Below are 16,366 nucleotides of genomic sequence, written 5' to 3'. Positions count from 1 at the left end.
CGAAAACTAAGGTTCAACAATCAATATAAGTTATCAAGAGTATGAAATCCTAGTAAATAAACTATGGGTTTAAATTAATTCCAGTGTAGGTCTATTGACAAGCATCATTCAAACAGATATCCTCCAGCAACTCCTGCCAATCGGAGATTGGGTGATTTCTTGTTCCACTCCACCTCATAATGCAATATTGAATGGGACAAACCCAGCTGCTTCTAGTGATACAAGTAATTCTGCCAGGATTAAACACCAAATAGCTTCTACCACAAACCTGTTGAAAATCCAGTGTACTTCCTGGTTATGAGGGTTTTTTATGCCACAGGGACACTGTGCAGCAAATGGTCACAGAAAACACTCGATTGGAATTACTAGAAGCATGCAGAGGTGCTCTAAATTAAATGGATAAAAAAAAGCATTACAATATTGTGTTACATAGAGGACTTCAGTTTCTACAGCTTTGGTATAATTTCAAGGCACGCCCAGTTCAGACTAACCCAAGCATGCTCAACTATAACTTGCAAGACTTGGCTGAAGAAAGCACCTTCATCTAAGATTGGTTGAGGTCAGCTAGTTCTTCTGGTGTAGGCAGAAAGACAAAGAATTGCTGCATCAACCCAGTCATTTCAGATTGACAACAAAGGACCTTAGCCCAGAGAATAACCACAATTTTTCTTACTGTTCTCTGCACATAAAACAAGCCAGGCATGGTACAAAATCCAGCATGTGCCGGTACAAGAAGAACTTACTCCAAAGTTGTCAGAGGCTGTGTGCTATCATAAGAGCAAGAGGCCATTTCAGGCTCTTCATGACAGCTTTCTTGTTCCATATAGGCACATTTAATTAAACTGGAAACCAAAAGATAGGCCTGACTTTGTAGGCAGGATAGCAGCAAAGACTTCAAAGCAAAAGCATTATGTTCTCCATTGTGCAAGATACAAGGGGAGGAAAAAAACATTCTTTCACTCTATCAAACATAATAAAAGGCTGAGTTAAGAAGCACAAAAAAAAATGTCTGGTTAATTTAAGGTGAAATCAGAAAAGAAAAAATACAAGGGCCATCCTGGTTCTCAGAGTGTCATCACTCTTTCTGGTTTTAGATGGTACACTAGATACTCAGCAACTCTGAAATTGAGATCCAAAAATTGAATGGGGCCACATTGTTCCTTCTTACCATATTAGAAGTTCCATATTGAATCTCAAATAATCTTCAATTACAGTGCAGTTGCTTTAAGGGGTTATGGAGAACAACAATGCATTGCATAAAGTCTCTTGGGCACATATATTAAGTAGCAAATGCATTTGGAAATTACAGGGTTATCCATGAGTCTTGTTGCCTTTTTTCATTTTTCTCTTTAATCTACGTGCCAGAAAGATAGTGACATTAATAAAGAGGGCTCTGACCATTTCTTTCACTGGGATGCTTTGTAAGAGAGTCAAGAGCACACCAAGGACTCTGCCACACTCTGTGTGGAGCCTGGGCCAGGCTGGTATGGGCAGAGGGAACATGGAGCTGGGAATACGTGGAACTAACAGGATGCTTTGAAAGCTTCTCTCTGTGCTCCTACACATTTCCCTTTCTCTACACAATCCAGCCAGTGGGTCCAGACAGATAACAGCAGCGTGTCTTCCTGGACTCAATGATCTTAAAGGTCTCTTTCAGCCTAACTCATGGATTCTTTGATTCTATTCTTTCTGTGGGTGCAGATGTCATATGTTGGTCATTGTGAAAAATTAAAGAAAATAATTCTCTGCTCAAAGGTGAAGAAGGTTTCTTGGTGAATTATCAGTTATTGTAATCCTGAAGAGCTCATACTCCACCTTCCCAGTGCTAGATTTCTAAGGAGGCCAGACAAATATGTTTCATATGGAAGGAGTTCTCTCAATGGATAGAAACAGCCCCATACACCAGTGCTCCATTATTTTCTGTATCCAGCTTCAAAACAATACCACAGCTTGTTCTTTCTCTTTTTTTATTCTGATTTGTGAAGTGGTTAAACAGTCCTTCAATTACATTTTGGTCAACTTTCCATAACAATACTCCTGTTTTGAGTGAAATTTAAAGAAAAGTGGAAAGCATTAAAAAACAAAACAAAAAAAAAAAGAGAATAGGTAAAGAAATTCTGACAGAAGAGTTGATTGATGGTGTGTGTGCCTTATCTCTCAGAGCTTATGTAATATATATATGAGAAATAGTTAGTTTGATAGTTAAAGAAACTAAATGCCTGTCGAGAATAAAATACATCAGGGACGCAGAACAATTCCTCATCTGGTTTGGCTATCATTCACTTTCCAGCCTACTGGCTGTCTCCCAGGAGAATTCATAATAGATCAGAGGCAATGATCTTCTCTCCCCAGGCCCCCACTGTCTCCTCCCTCCTTCCCCATTTCCTCCTTCTTTCCTGCTGTCACCATCTCCTCCATCCCATCCTGCCAGCTCCCTGCCCAGGGCTATGTAAAAGGAGTGTGCAAAAGCTACAGAGCTCTGGGAAAAGCACCTGGTGTGGCCACCAGGATGGGGATGAAGGAGAAGGGGCCAGTCCATGCAGTGGGCACTGAGCCATCCTCACACGCTGCTCACAGCCCCTTGCAGGCTGTGCTACAGAGACCTCCAGGGGACATGGGGGAGGCAGAAACAGAGTCTCTCCAGAGACTTGAGAAAAAAAGTCATGGATGCAAAGCAAAGATGAGGCCTGAACAATGCAATAATCACTGAATGAACATTTTCCACCCAGCATTCCCTGTTCCCCTAAATTTTCCCTCTCACTATCTCGCCTCCCCACCACTGAAAAAAGACAAGCTTCTGCTGTAAAGAAGACAATGGGCCAGGTCTATGCCAAACCCTCCTAGTACTGTAGGTTTCCCCTAATAGTCTCTTGTAAAAGCATATGCTCAAAACAAAGCCAATATTAAAAATATTTGTTGCAGGTAGGCCTGTTCCTGTATAGTGTCTGATGCATCATTGCTTTAGTCCCTTAGAAACTTCCAAGACTTGATTTATGGGAGGGAAGTAGTACACTGAACACTGGAGTTATTGCATTGGGTTACCCCCCATCCCCTTCAATTTTGTTCCCCTCTGCAAAAGCTCAGCTACTGTTTGAGATCCTGTAAAGAAACAGAAGGAAAGTTGGTACCTTTCAACTTCAAGGGAGGCTCTATGGTCCCAAATGGGCAGCAGGAACATGACATTTGGCAGGACCATGGGCTTCATGCCAGAGATATGCCATCAACACAGCCAAGAAAAATACAGATAAATTTACCATGACAGAAAACTATGAAGTGAAAGTCCACATGCTGAACCTCAAGAATTATGTTAGATCTAGTGGGAATATACTTTGAAGATTTTGTCTGCACTGAGACTGCTCTGTGGAAACACTGCTGTTCTCCCTGAGTTCCTGAGAGACACAGCTCTGGTTTCTTCAGTAAAGAGCAGGGACATCTGTACGCTGAATAACCAGCAGCAGGAGTGTCTCAATTGATAAGACACAATGGATCAGTAGGTGGCAAAACACACAGATCAGTTCTAAGGGCCCTTACAGGGATAGTTACAAGAAAAGGTTCAGAATCTAGAGCTGGGGAAGAAGCTCAGCTTGGATGAGTGAAGTGTGTGTCAGGATATTGGGTCTGTGAATTGGCGTGGAAGAAACTTTCCTTCAGTGAGACTGAAGGAAAACCGAGAGATTAATTAACAGTTAGAAGAGAGAAATGGAAATAGTTGGACAAGAAAACCAGTACAAGGTAAGGAGGTGAACATAAGCTGCAGATACAGCTAGATTTTGTCCTGCTCACTATGGAGTCTAGAGCTTAGATGAGAAATCCAACAGGGGCTACTGCAGTGTTACAGCATCTTCTCTATCAGCCTGGTATCACTTTTTGCACTGCCTGCCCCACTGAAAGATGCTCCTCCTTGTCTGCTTCTATTTCTTCCCTTTCCATCCTTTGGGAACTCCCTGCTCCATTGGAGGGGAAGGGCTGAAATATGCTCCCTTCTCCAGGAAAGTGCTGGAGCAGACAGCTGGTGCCACCAGATGTGTCAATGGGGGTCCTGCAGGTTACAGCTGAGTGAGGAGGGATGTAGTGTGGAGGACCACAGCCAAAGGGGGGCTGCATTCTGGAGGATAAATTCACCCAGAAACAGGGTTCAGCCCCACAGTGAGATCATGAGGGATGGCACAAATACAGAGAAAACCCACCCTAAGCTGCCTAACCCACTGATACTAAATACCATCATCATCGTGTTAGGATATATCAGTATTTGGGGGAGGTGTCAGCACCACGAAAGAATCAAATGGCAGTGCCCAAGTGGGACTGCCCAGGTCAACAAGGCAGAGGACACTGTCCTGGGAATTACTTGGTCTTGTGCCATTGTTTTCTCTAGCTGGATCACATAGAAGCTGCTATCTCACCTGACTGCAGCCTCCCAGAGCATCCCTTCCAATACTCAGTGATGTTTCCTGCCCTCCCCTGAGGCACACAGCCTGACAGGAGAAGTTGGAGTGAGCTACTCCAGTTTTCTTCGTTATTCTTCAGGACATGGGGAAATCCATGCCCTCTTACCAAAACCTCAAGGCTGCTGCAAGAGCAGTATACAAGGATTGCAGCCTAAAGATAAAATTTCCTTGCCCCCCTTCCAAGCACAAACTGAACAGGAGTTTAGGTGAGGTTTTCAAGCTAGGCCATGTTTTTTCATTAATCTCTTTCCAACATCAGTTCATTCTCAATCCCCTTGGCACAAAGCTGTGAGGACCATTTATTGCTAATAGTAACTGCAAGCTCCATGACAAAATCAGTCTCTCCATAGGGATGGAGATCTTCATAATTATAAATCTAAGCATAGGCAAGAAAGGGAAAAAACAAGAAAATCCCATGATCTCATCGCTCCAACTGACTTTGGCAAGAGCTACAACCCAAAATGCACTCAAAGCACTATGTGTCTATCAAAGCCTAATGAAACAAGCAGGAAATGGGAAGTCTCCTGACAGTTCAGCATTTGTGTCTAACAGGGCCATACCCCGAAGAGATAATCTCTGTATCTGGTCACCTGAGTTTCAGGCATCCACAGGTGAAATCCATAACACAGTCCTAACTGCATCATCTTTAAGGAGAGCTTTTCCATTAGCTCTTTTCAGGAAATGTAGCAAACAGTTTCACTGAAAGGCACCTCTTAAACACATTTACATAAGTAAGCTTTCACTTACAAAAAGCAGCCTCAGTCAATCCACTGGGGTTTTCCATCACCCCCTAAACTTAACAGCATATGATTGAAGAGCAATGGAGTAAGCAGCTTCTTCCCTAATTGCTCCTCCAAAGTGACTTTATGCACTGGGTGGTTGTAAGAGGTGGGGTTTCTCCTGCTCAGGTTCAGGGAACTGGAGGCTGGCCTAAGGGCCAGCTTTCCTAAGGAGCTTCATTACACCAACTCCTACTACATTATTTATCATTTGTTTGCTCAGCTCTTTTAATTGCTTTTTTACAAGCATTACACTGCCTGCAGCCCTCCAGGGAGGACATATGCTTCTGTACCTCCTGTCCTGTGGTGCTGGGCTCTGCCCTTCAGATGCCTGCTCTGTGTGTCCCTCAGGGAAGTGAAGGCAGCCCTTTGGGGCAGAGAGGAACAAATCCAGATGCAGTGAGAAAATGGGACAATGCATGACAGTGTGTCTGTCAGCAGACCTGCTCTCTCTGGGTGTTCACATGTGCTGCTCCTAATTCACCTTCCCTCAACTGCCTTAGAAGCAACATTATCCTCTTTCTGAATTGAAGGAGTCCAAGGATAGATAAGAATTAGTGTAACAGCCAGTGTTTAAGACCCCATGTTCTGTGAGCTATCAACATCTAGCACTTGGCTTATCACTAGATGTCAGCTCTTAAAATTGCAATTATGAAGAAAAGCAATTTTAAGTCATTATCATAGGCTTTCTAAAGTGCATTTGTTTCCTTCAACCCCCGTCCTCCTTCTCTCAATGTCTATGCAATTGAATTTATTGGGACAGCCTGTCTTTGTAGGCAGGAAGAAATAACACCCATACAATGCTCTGCCTTCTTTGTACTCATCAAATGATTGCTCCAGTGCACTTCTTTTTATTCTTTTCTTTTAAACAGTGAAGCAGGCAGGACTGAGGGTGAAAATCTTTTCCTAGTGTTCCTCTGGGCTGATGGGGCTCCACTGTGCCTCAGCAGCAGGGCTTTTCCTAAACCATGCTGCTGAAAAGTGCACACCACACTGTAATGCAGTCGCTATATATAGTCTGCAAAGAGCTTTTGGAAACCAGGAGGAAAAGAGCTATTTGATGTACAATAAATTATTAATTGTTATTAGTTACTATCCTGACAGGTTTCTGTTGCTCAGCTACCCTCCACCCCCAATTTGGGGGAAGGGTAGCTTTTCTCCCTCCTCGATTCTCTCCATGACCGCCTGCTCCAGGCCCACTTTGGGACTATCTCTGCATCTTTCTTCCCCTTACTGACTGAGAATGGACTGAATCTGAGTCTTCCTTCAATTTCCCCCAACACACAATGTTGGAAATAACAGAGCAGTAGTGCCTCAGAGCGCTCAGCACTATAATGTGCGTTCTGCCTGTACATTTAAAGCAGGATTATACACAGCTACCCCCCTGTGTTGGTCCCAGTACCTTATCTCTGAGAACAGAGTAGTAGTCTGAGCCATTTATCCACAGCATTTCACCCCTTCTTGCATTTATTATATGCCTGGGAAAGCATAGATTCCTTTTTGGGGTATGTTTGGGCTCACATGCCTCTCATGTTGCAAACAGCCCTGCATGAGACTACTGTGTGCCTGCCAGCTTCATCCTGTATGGAAGGGCTTTGTATGGGGAACACAGGTGTGGCACAGGTGAGGGGTAGCTGGGAGGCAGTGCAGCTTCTGCCAGGATGGAGCAGAAGCTCAAGGTCACCCATCCTCTCTGTTTGTTTAATTTGACTCTGGAAACCTCTCACCTGTTTGTGAGGTTACAGCTCTAAAACATATTTTTCATTGAAATTCTCTGGGATGAACTTAAACCCAGAGCACCTCCCTTTACTCAGCTCTCTGTCTGACATGCACATGCTCTGCAAAACACAAAGAATATTCAGGGGAGGATGAAGCAACTGGGATGTTAAAGCTGCCACTGTGTGACTGCAGGATAACCATAACCCAAGCTCTGTGCTGAGCCATGATGTGCTTGGCCTCATGAGCACATGTCCTGAGTCACTCCAGCCCCCAAGTGAAAACAGGGAAAAATATTCACTTAGCCTTGTCTGCAAAATAATCAGTCTCCACACGCTCCATACAAATTGAGAAGTGATACTTTCTCCACCAGTAGAGAAAAAAACATTAATTTTAGCATGAAAATTTCAAAATATCTCACAAGAGAAGCACAATACAGGGCAAGGCTCTGTAAGTAAGCAGCTTGGAGTCACAAGTCTTTCAGGCAGCAAAGAGGCATGGTACAGGCTACCTTGAGCATGAACAGCAGCTCCATCTAGCACATGCCCCAGAAAACTGTGTCTATTTGCTCATCTCATCATTTGAAACAGACACACTGCTCAATTTACAGGGAAGCAGGAGGACTCTTGCCTTTACCACACTATGAAAAATATACCCCATTGTCAGCCATGAGTGCAGCTGCACTACTGTTAATATGATTTATCTGCCAGGGCTGATGAAGATGAATGAGCTTTGGTGTGATTTCAAAAGCCAGGATAAAAACCTGCCCGGGTAAGCTGGGGAGGGGGAGCACAACCACCTATACCATCCACACTCTCATGGGCAACTCCACACGTGGCAACTGCGCATGCAGGAGCAATGAAGATTGTAAGGGAGGTGGATGTGCACAGGAGGAAGCATATGAAAGTTTTTCCATGTCAGTTGTTGGATATAAAGCACTTAACAGAGGTTTTAGAAAAGCTTTAGAAAAGCTTTTCTAGATGGATGACCTAATTTGGACACTTAATTCCAGATTTCCTCAAGCCAAGAACAAATAACTGGAAGTACCTTCACCTACCACTGGAATCATGAAGATTAATTGCAAGAGAGGGTGCATTCCACTTTTGTAGGGAAAAGGATGCAAGAGCATAGCAAACACAGAGGACCAACATTTTTGCATCCCTATTCCAGAAAAACCGTGGGGAATATTTTTCATTTCATTCTAGAGAAATAACCCATCTCCCCAGAGTACATGTCTATAGTTCTTGCTTCTGCGAGGAGCGCACTAGAGTATAAAGAAGAAATTCAGAAGTAGAAACTAAATAGATTTATTCTTTTTTAAAGTAGCAAACTTAAAACATTGCAAAAGGTTACAATGATTTAGAACACCCAGTCTGAGCGGCCACGCTTGGCTGCTCCCCGAGTACGTGTGAGGTGACTCAGCACACGGGGCTCTTGCGGTGGCCAGAAGAATTGTGCTGTGCTGCTCGCTGCATTTCCCTGCATTTCCCCGCTGCCTTCACCGGAGGCGCACGAGAGAGAATTCCCTGCTCGCCGTCTGGGGACATGGCACAGAGCAGCTCCTGCTCCTCTGTCACAGGAAAGGCAAGTGCGATGTGGACAGAGTGGCTGCTCCCCTGGCTCGTGTGAGAGAAGAGATGTCAGCCATGAAGTTCACTCCTCTGAAAAGAAGTCTGAAAATTATTTATGACTAGACTAACACTTTTAAACTTTGCTGAAATGAGAGGCTCAAAGACTGTCTAGCCCCTTGTATGCCACTACCCTACAATAGGGCTGTACATATGCATTCACCTATAATAGGTTGCTACATTAGCCTCTCCGGGCTTTGCCATTTCAATTATATCATTATTGTCAAGCTGTGAGTGTGCACAGTCTCCCCTTCGGACAGACTCTGTGGTACCACTATCAGCAAAATCTGATTGGCTACCAGCATTCTGTTATCTCTATGAAGTAGCTGCCACAAAGGTGACACCAGAGTGTCAACACGACTGATTGGATGGCATTGTGAAAAGTAGTTACCTGCCACATAGTCTGCTTTAGCAGGAGATAAACTAAATTGCAGAAGATCATCTTCTTTGTACACACACAGATCACAGAGATTGGAAGAAGGTACTCACTCAGTCACTCTAATATCAAAATTGCCACAGAGGAAGAGAGCAAAGCCCAGAGTGCCTCTAGGCAGCCAGGAGCTAGGTTATATTCCTGCACTGAAGAGATCCCTTGTCATTTTTTTGCATCAGCTACAGAACTTGGAGAAACTGTGTGATTATTATGAACAGGGTAGGGTGGGGTAAGGTTATAACAAGTGGATGGAAAAACAAGCATTGTCATGACAGAAACTGGGCTAAAATCACTGTCAACCAATCCTTCATTGATTTGTTGGCCCAGAATATTCCACATTAGGCCAGGAGGAAAAAAAATTCATCATGACATACACTCAAGGGGAGCAAAGTAGCAATGGTACAGTCGTATTAGATGGGTTCAGGTTGCCATTATATGTGGTCTACAACAGAAAATGAAGCTTTTCCTAAAAATACAGAATTATTGTGAAAGCCATTTAGATGAGATAGATGCATGAGTGTCCAGTCTCATGACATACCCTGTAGAGCAAGGATATTTACTGAAGTATCACTGAGCTTAAGCTAGGCATAATAGTTTCAAAAGACACAAAGTCGGGGATCAGTTAAGCAAAGCAGAACACACATTGGCTTTCCCTTGTGGAGTAATGTCTGGCATATCGTTCTCTCTAGTTGCTCCAATCAAATAGATAATCTGAAAATATTTTGATATTGTTATTCAAGTTGACAGTTATGAATGAGCAGGCACATAAAGAAAACCTCATCTGAAGCTGTGGTTGCCAGTGCATTTAGGAGTATGGTATGCAGTTCTGTTGTAAATGAGAAAAGGTGCAAGGGAACATAAAACAACTTGAATGGAAGCAAAAAATAGACTCTCTTGGACAAATGCAATCCTCAGTGACTCTTCTCTAAGCCAAGAGGAGCTGACAGTGAGGTACCAGATTGGGAATGCTTAAGAGGTACACAAGAAGACTTCTCAGGGACTGTAGTTATAGTTCATCATTTTACTTTCATCATAGTCAGTCAACATCACTTGTTAGGATTATTGAAAAAACACTCTCCAACCTCTTGATCCTTAAATTCCAATTATCAGTACTATTGAAAAGTGTTTCATTGCTAGTGCTGCCCTGCCTACAAAAGAATGACAATGGTAACGTGTTTTCATCATCCCCTGGTTCATGCTGTCTGAATGAAAGTGCATTTATGATTTGTGAATCAGAGGACTAGAAAAAAATGTAGTCACTTAAAGCCTCTTCTCTTTTGTCAGTCCAGGCACCAGCCACTTTCAAGTGGCTGAATATGGATCTGAATCCCACTTGTGGAGTAGTAAGATATGAAGCAGGTGAAGGAGAAGAGCAACTTCTGATGTACCACTGTAAGAGACAGCAAACCCCAGGCAAGTCCACTCTTTGGCTGCATCTCCCATTTGGAAAGTAAATTCTGGGTGAGAAGCCAAGTTTAATTTATTTATTTTTTTAATAGCATCCACAGATCCTACAGCTTCCCATTTTGAATCCTCCCTTATCACCCTCCCTTATTTCATTGTGCAAAAGAAACAATGAAGATCTTCTGCACACAGCTGGTAATAAAGAGATCCTACACCTCTGGTGAGTCAGGACATTCAAGGCAGAACAGTAAATTTCCTTTCACATCTCAGCTTTTAATTGTGTCTAAATTTCTCAATAAGCATCTTTGTTTTCCTGAACTTCAGCATGACTAGATCACTTGTCAGCAGAAAATGCTTCTGGAGGAAAATTATATGTCATTTGGAAAACATTTTCTAGCAATGGAAATCTTGAGGAAGTAAAAAAAAAATCTAGTTTCTTCAACACCATCAAAAGTTTATCCATTAAGAAGAAAACATGTTATGTCTGTAAAGTCTATATTTGCTTTATTCATTGTTTTCCCTTCAGAAAGATCTATATTCAGGATTCATTCCTGAAAGGACAGCAAGGCCCTTTCTACAGTAAGACAACGTGCTCTGTATTGATGTAATTGCATTGATGCCAACTTCTTTAATGTAGGCAGTGCTTCAGCTGCCCTTGAAAAACACTGAATCTCTCCAACAGGGTAACTTTGCTGGAGGTCATGCAGAGAATGAAACCTCAAAAAACTTGAACTTTTATGCTAGTTCTTCAATATAGCAGGAATGTTAATTGACCTTATATTTTTCTTGTGCATGTCAGACAATATTGCAGGACTACAGATCGAAGTGAAGAATTTGCTCTGCCATGCCTGGGTGATAGCTTCCTCCAGATGGAGGGCAGTAGGAAAAGAAGAATTGAGGAATTCATGGTAGTTTCTCCAAGTTCCCCATCAATGTCAGATTCAAACCATTTGATGTCATTAGAAGTGAAGCAGTCTGTTGTCATTTTTCTCCTGTTTTTATTGCCCCTGGAAGCAGAAAAAATAAAGGAAGGGAAATTAAAGCTCTGGAGGGCTTCTCTTCCCTCCTTTTTTGTGCTTCTATTTGTCATTCTATTTGACTGTTGTTCTTCTTCTTGACTGCTCAGGAACTGTAACCTTGTATAGCATCCAGGGGGTCTCTAGCAATTCAGTGACAAAAAAATAATATAGTGAGGGAAAAACTCACATAAGAGGCAGATGAAAAAAGTGGTGAAGCCAACATTAAAAAACAAACAAACAAAAAAAAATCAACAACAAGAGGGAAGCAATGGGTATTGGAATGGTTGCAGTTGTTACTGTGCTCTGGAAATATCATTAATGATGAAGTAGAGGCCATAAATTGCTTTGAAACCCTCTATGACCTTTTCCCTATTCTCTGTCACTCTGGAGATGAACTGTGTGCATTGGAGGTTTCTTTCTCCATCTCCCCTACCCCACCTTCTTCCTTTTTCCTGTGATTTAACAGATACAGTAACCTTTGTGCTTTTTATTGTACACTCAGGAAATAAAATTCCACTCAGTTAATATTGTGAGTGGAAAGGCAGCCATCAACCCAGCTGGACTGAAGAGTGCAGCAGCTCAGAAAACCCAAATCAGACAGATTCTAGACTCTAAACTCCATCATGAGTTGAAGAACTGCTCCACTGTCCTTTTCCTGTCCTGGCTCCCCCCTCTCATCTAACAGTGACTTGCAGCCACCTAAAGTGGTCCAAACCCAACAACCCAGATCTCATATCTCCCCCCATCAGGTTCAGGCAGAATGATTTAACTCTTTGGCTTGGAGAAATGGTCACAGGTCCCCATCTGTGAATACGCAGCTTTATGGAAGCACCTGGAGTCCCAGAGGAGATATGAGACAGATGAGGTCAATCACATTAGAGCCCTGGCATTGCATGTTAAGGGAGCTTTTGGCTTAAACAGAATATTGGGAATCACAGAGGTGAGTTCTCTGTGTTTTGAAAAGGCTGGCATGTACAAGGACTTCTGGAGTGATCAATAAAAATGCCCATAACTCTGTGGCTCTATCAGTAACAAAAACATTGTAAAATACAGAAATGTCAGTTATAGGGCATCTCTAAATTAAAATCCTGGGCCTTATAAAGGTGAACTGGGGTGAAGAATGAAAAAAAAGAGGCACGGTGTTCACTGGACAAGAACTTTCAATTCACTGTGTAGCCAGCGCAAGAACTGCTCTCATCTCTCCACCAAGATTCCTTTGAGGTCACCAGCTCACTTGCATATCAGAAGGACCAGACAGGCAAGTCCTGAGGTCTGCCAGCCATGGGCCTTCCATGTGAGAAGGTGTGAACACCCTTGCAATGACTTGATCTGCCTTTGAGAAGCTGATATTCTTCTCAGTCTAGATTTCCTTCAGGGAGCCATTCACTAGGTTCCTTGTGTGGGCACAGGGCCTCCCTTTGAACCTTATTCTGCCTTCATGGAGAGAGCTGAGCTCCTTGGCCTGAGACATGCCCATAGTTTGAGAATTCCTGACTTAGTGGACATTTTTGTGTTGGATAGATAGAGTGCTGCTAAAAGAGTGAAAGAAGTGCTGTTTCTGGGCACTTTTGGCCATAAATCTTGTGCCACAGGATCAAGTAAAAGAGGTAATAAATCTCTTAAGGCTTGTAAGACACAATGCCAGATCCAGCCCTTGGAAAAAGGAAGTACAATTCCATTGACTGCCAACACTTGTTTGCATGAGACTTTATCTCATTTCCTTTCGCTATCCCCAATACCAATGGCTTGTCTGCTTCAACTGTCTCTGAAGTAAATGTTGCTCTGAAAAAAGAGAGCAGCAGGTTAGAGATGGCCAGAAAATGCTATTTCCATACTATTTTCTCATGTTGCCAAAAGTTTTCATTACACAGCACATATAATACAGCTGGAGGCAGAGAAGGCTCAGGACAAAGCCACTGTGTCTGCATAGATATCCTTCTTAGTCTTTCTGCCAACACCTCTAGGGCCAAATTCTCTGGCTTGACTTAAGGTATCCTTCAGGCATCATGAGAATGGCCTCATAGACACACCAAAAAGAATTAATGCAGCACCCCCAGACCTTTAAGTACCTCTGGAGTTCTCCTGAAAGGACATGGATGGCCCCTTGCCACAGATTATTTCTGTCCATAAGAACCTAATTTTGTGAGAACACACACCAGAAAGCTACAGATGGTCTACATCATCACACATCTCCCATTTCTGTTCTCTCATGTACAAATACTCTCCACCAAAACCACTGTGGGCAGCCCAAAGTGTCCAGATATGCTTAGTAGGGTGCTAATAGAGTGAAGCTGATCAGATTACCTCAGCTACATTTATGGCTTTTACACATTCTAGGGAACTCTTCACTTCCAGAGCCACAAGCGCCAACCAGGGAAGATACCTCAGCATAAATTCCCCAGCAGGCATGTGTGAGACTGACGAGCTTCTGAGTCAGTCAGACAATGAGTCATTGCCCTCTGGAGGGGAAAAAAAACAAAACCTGTCAAAGTTGGTTTTCGAAAACAAGAGGAAATTGTTCAAGTTTAACAAATAGGTAGGCATTTGGCTGGATTGGGGAAGTCCTTGTTCCTGTTCCTTATTTGCTACCTCCCACAACCCAGGTGAGTGCTCTAGCAGGCCTACACAGCCAATCTCCTCCTCACTTGAGAACTATTGAGACAGCTAATACAAAGTGTAATAGCCCCCTCTCCCCCACAACTCCCCTTAGGCAAGGCTAAGAGAGTACTTCAACTTGGTGAAAAAAAAAAACAAATCAAAAACCCCCAATATACCAAAAACCCCAAAATACCTCCAAACAACTGAGAAAAGTCTTGTCTTCTAGGAACAGGGCTAGAGTAAGGGCTTCTGTGTGACTTCCAGCTTCCTTGGTTAAACCCTTGGCCCTTGCTGCTTGGTTTTCAGGTCCAGCTGGTCTTTTTCATCAAAAATTCCCAGCTGAGATAAAAAACTCCTTCCAAAAATGTTACATTAAAAAAAAAACAAACAAAAAAAAAAAAAAAAAACAAAAAAAACCCAGAACATTTTTGCGATTTCACAAACTGGCGGGAAAAACTCCCCATTGAGATTCTGTGAAAGATGCTCCAAGAAACAGCAGTGATACAAATATTAGAAAGACCAAGTATCCAGGCTACAGGTAAGCAAGAGTTAGATATAAGAGAGTCTGACCTTGTTTCTGAATCTCCATGTGCCATACTCATTCACTGTGGAAGCATTCAAACAAGCCAACAGTTGTTCCTTTTCTTTTTGCCAAATAATAAATCTTTCAGACAGCCTCACTGGAATTATTCAGACATGCAAACGGTCAGCTACTGGAATGTGTTTCTTTGCAGGTTGTTGTTGCCCTTCTTCATATTCCCCAGGTTTCAGGCATCCCCTCATAGCACCCTCAGATGAAATGGGAAGACAAAATCATCTTTTTAACTTCACAAGGGAGCATTAAGTTTTTGTTACACAAAAGGGAGCAGAGAACAGTTGACTGTCCTCTGGAACTATATAGAAGTAACAGCTTTTTTCTTTTAAAGGCTAGTGTTTTGGAAATCAATTATGATACTGACATCTGAGTGCCAAGAAGAAATTGCTGGGTTAATTGGAGAACTAATAAGACCAAAGGAGTGCTGTGGACTTGGATGGGACTGGGCAATTGTGATCCAGGTAACAGGGCAAGAATTAATTATTTTCATCTACTAATACATTTGGATGGAATTTTTACTAAAAACTTCATAAAACCCTTCACCATTAAAACAAGAAAGAAAGATTATGGAGTTTAGAAACCACAAGTAGAAAAAAGTTTTGAAGTGAAAAATCTTTCTTGATCTTGAAAATCATTTGACTAAGAAACTGCTTCCTTCTGCCTGGTGTCTTTCATTGCAGATCCCAGAATATCAAAGTGGAGCAGTCAAATTATGATGACTGGCAAGGGCCATTATTTAAGCTTGACCATTAAAACAGAGGATGGGGATTAAGACCAGCTGAGTTTACAGATAAATTTGTAGCAAATTATATTACTGTAAGCATAGTCAGTGCTGACATCCAGCCATGTTCAGCTGGAAGAAGGAGAGACTCATCTATGCTTCTAAAGGCACCAGAAAACAAAAATGAAAAGCATTCCAAAACCCTCCCTTTTTTTTTTGCTTCCTTTAACTAGTTCCAACCAATATTTGTCAAACTCTGGTTTTTATTTTTTTTTTCCAAAGAAGAAATTCAATACCTTTCTCAGGCAATCTATTTTACTGCATAACTATTCTTACTGCTAGAAAGCTATTTGTAATATGGAGCAAGAGGATCTAGGTTACAATTTAATCCCATCTTTTCTCATTCTTTCCTTGGTGGATGTGGACAGCAGTCTTATCTCCACAGATACTGAAGGTCTAACAGCAAATTCAGCTTTCCTTATGGTCAGGCACAGACCTTAATTACAAGATGATTTCAACTCTTACAGCTCATATTTGTATATACACTATGCATATTTATGGCACATGCCAACGACGACTGCTTTGAATGGATGGTCGTGAGGATTTTGTTGAGGTAAAGAAAACAAATTGTCATTGCTGGCATTACAGCACAAGAAACATTTTTCACACACCCTCATAAGTATTCCACACACAGAGATATATACATATATATATATATATATGTATACAGTTTTCCCATTAAAAGCAGTGTTGTTTACATACCCTGACAGTTCTGAGGGCAACCTAATGCTACCACAAGTGTGCTCAGTCCACATCTGCACACAACCCCCAGTGCACACACAGGCACAGAGGATATGAATGCTCATGGATTTGTGGTGCAGACTTGCGGATGGTATAAATCAGTGTCGTTCCTACTCAGCCTAATTCCTATTCAAGCTGGCCATAAGGCATGAACAGACAAATACGTGGATCTCCATGTCTACCCAGCCATATGGGCTGTGTACCCAGGTGGGTGTGCATTGCATACC

This window comes from Agelaius tricolor, unplaced genomic scaffold (genome assembly GCF_023055355.1).
Source record: "Agelaius tricolor isolate 1412-34295 unplaced genomic scaffold, bAgeTri1.0.p SCAF_9, whole genome shotgun sequence".
NCBI lineage: Eukaryota > Metazoa > Chordata > Aves > Passeriformes > Icteridae > Agelaius > Agelaius tricolor.
Note: the sequence above shows the minus strand (reverse complement) of the source record.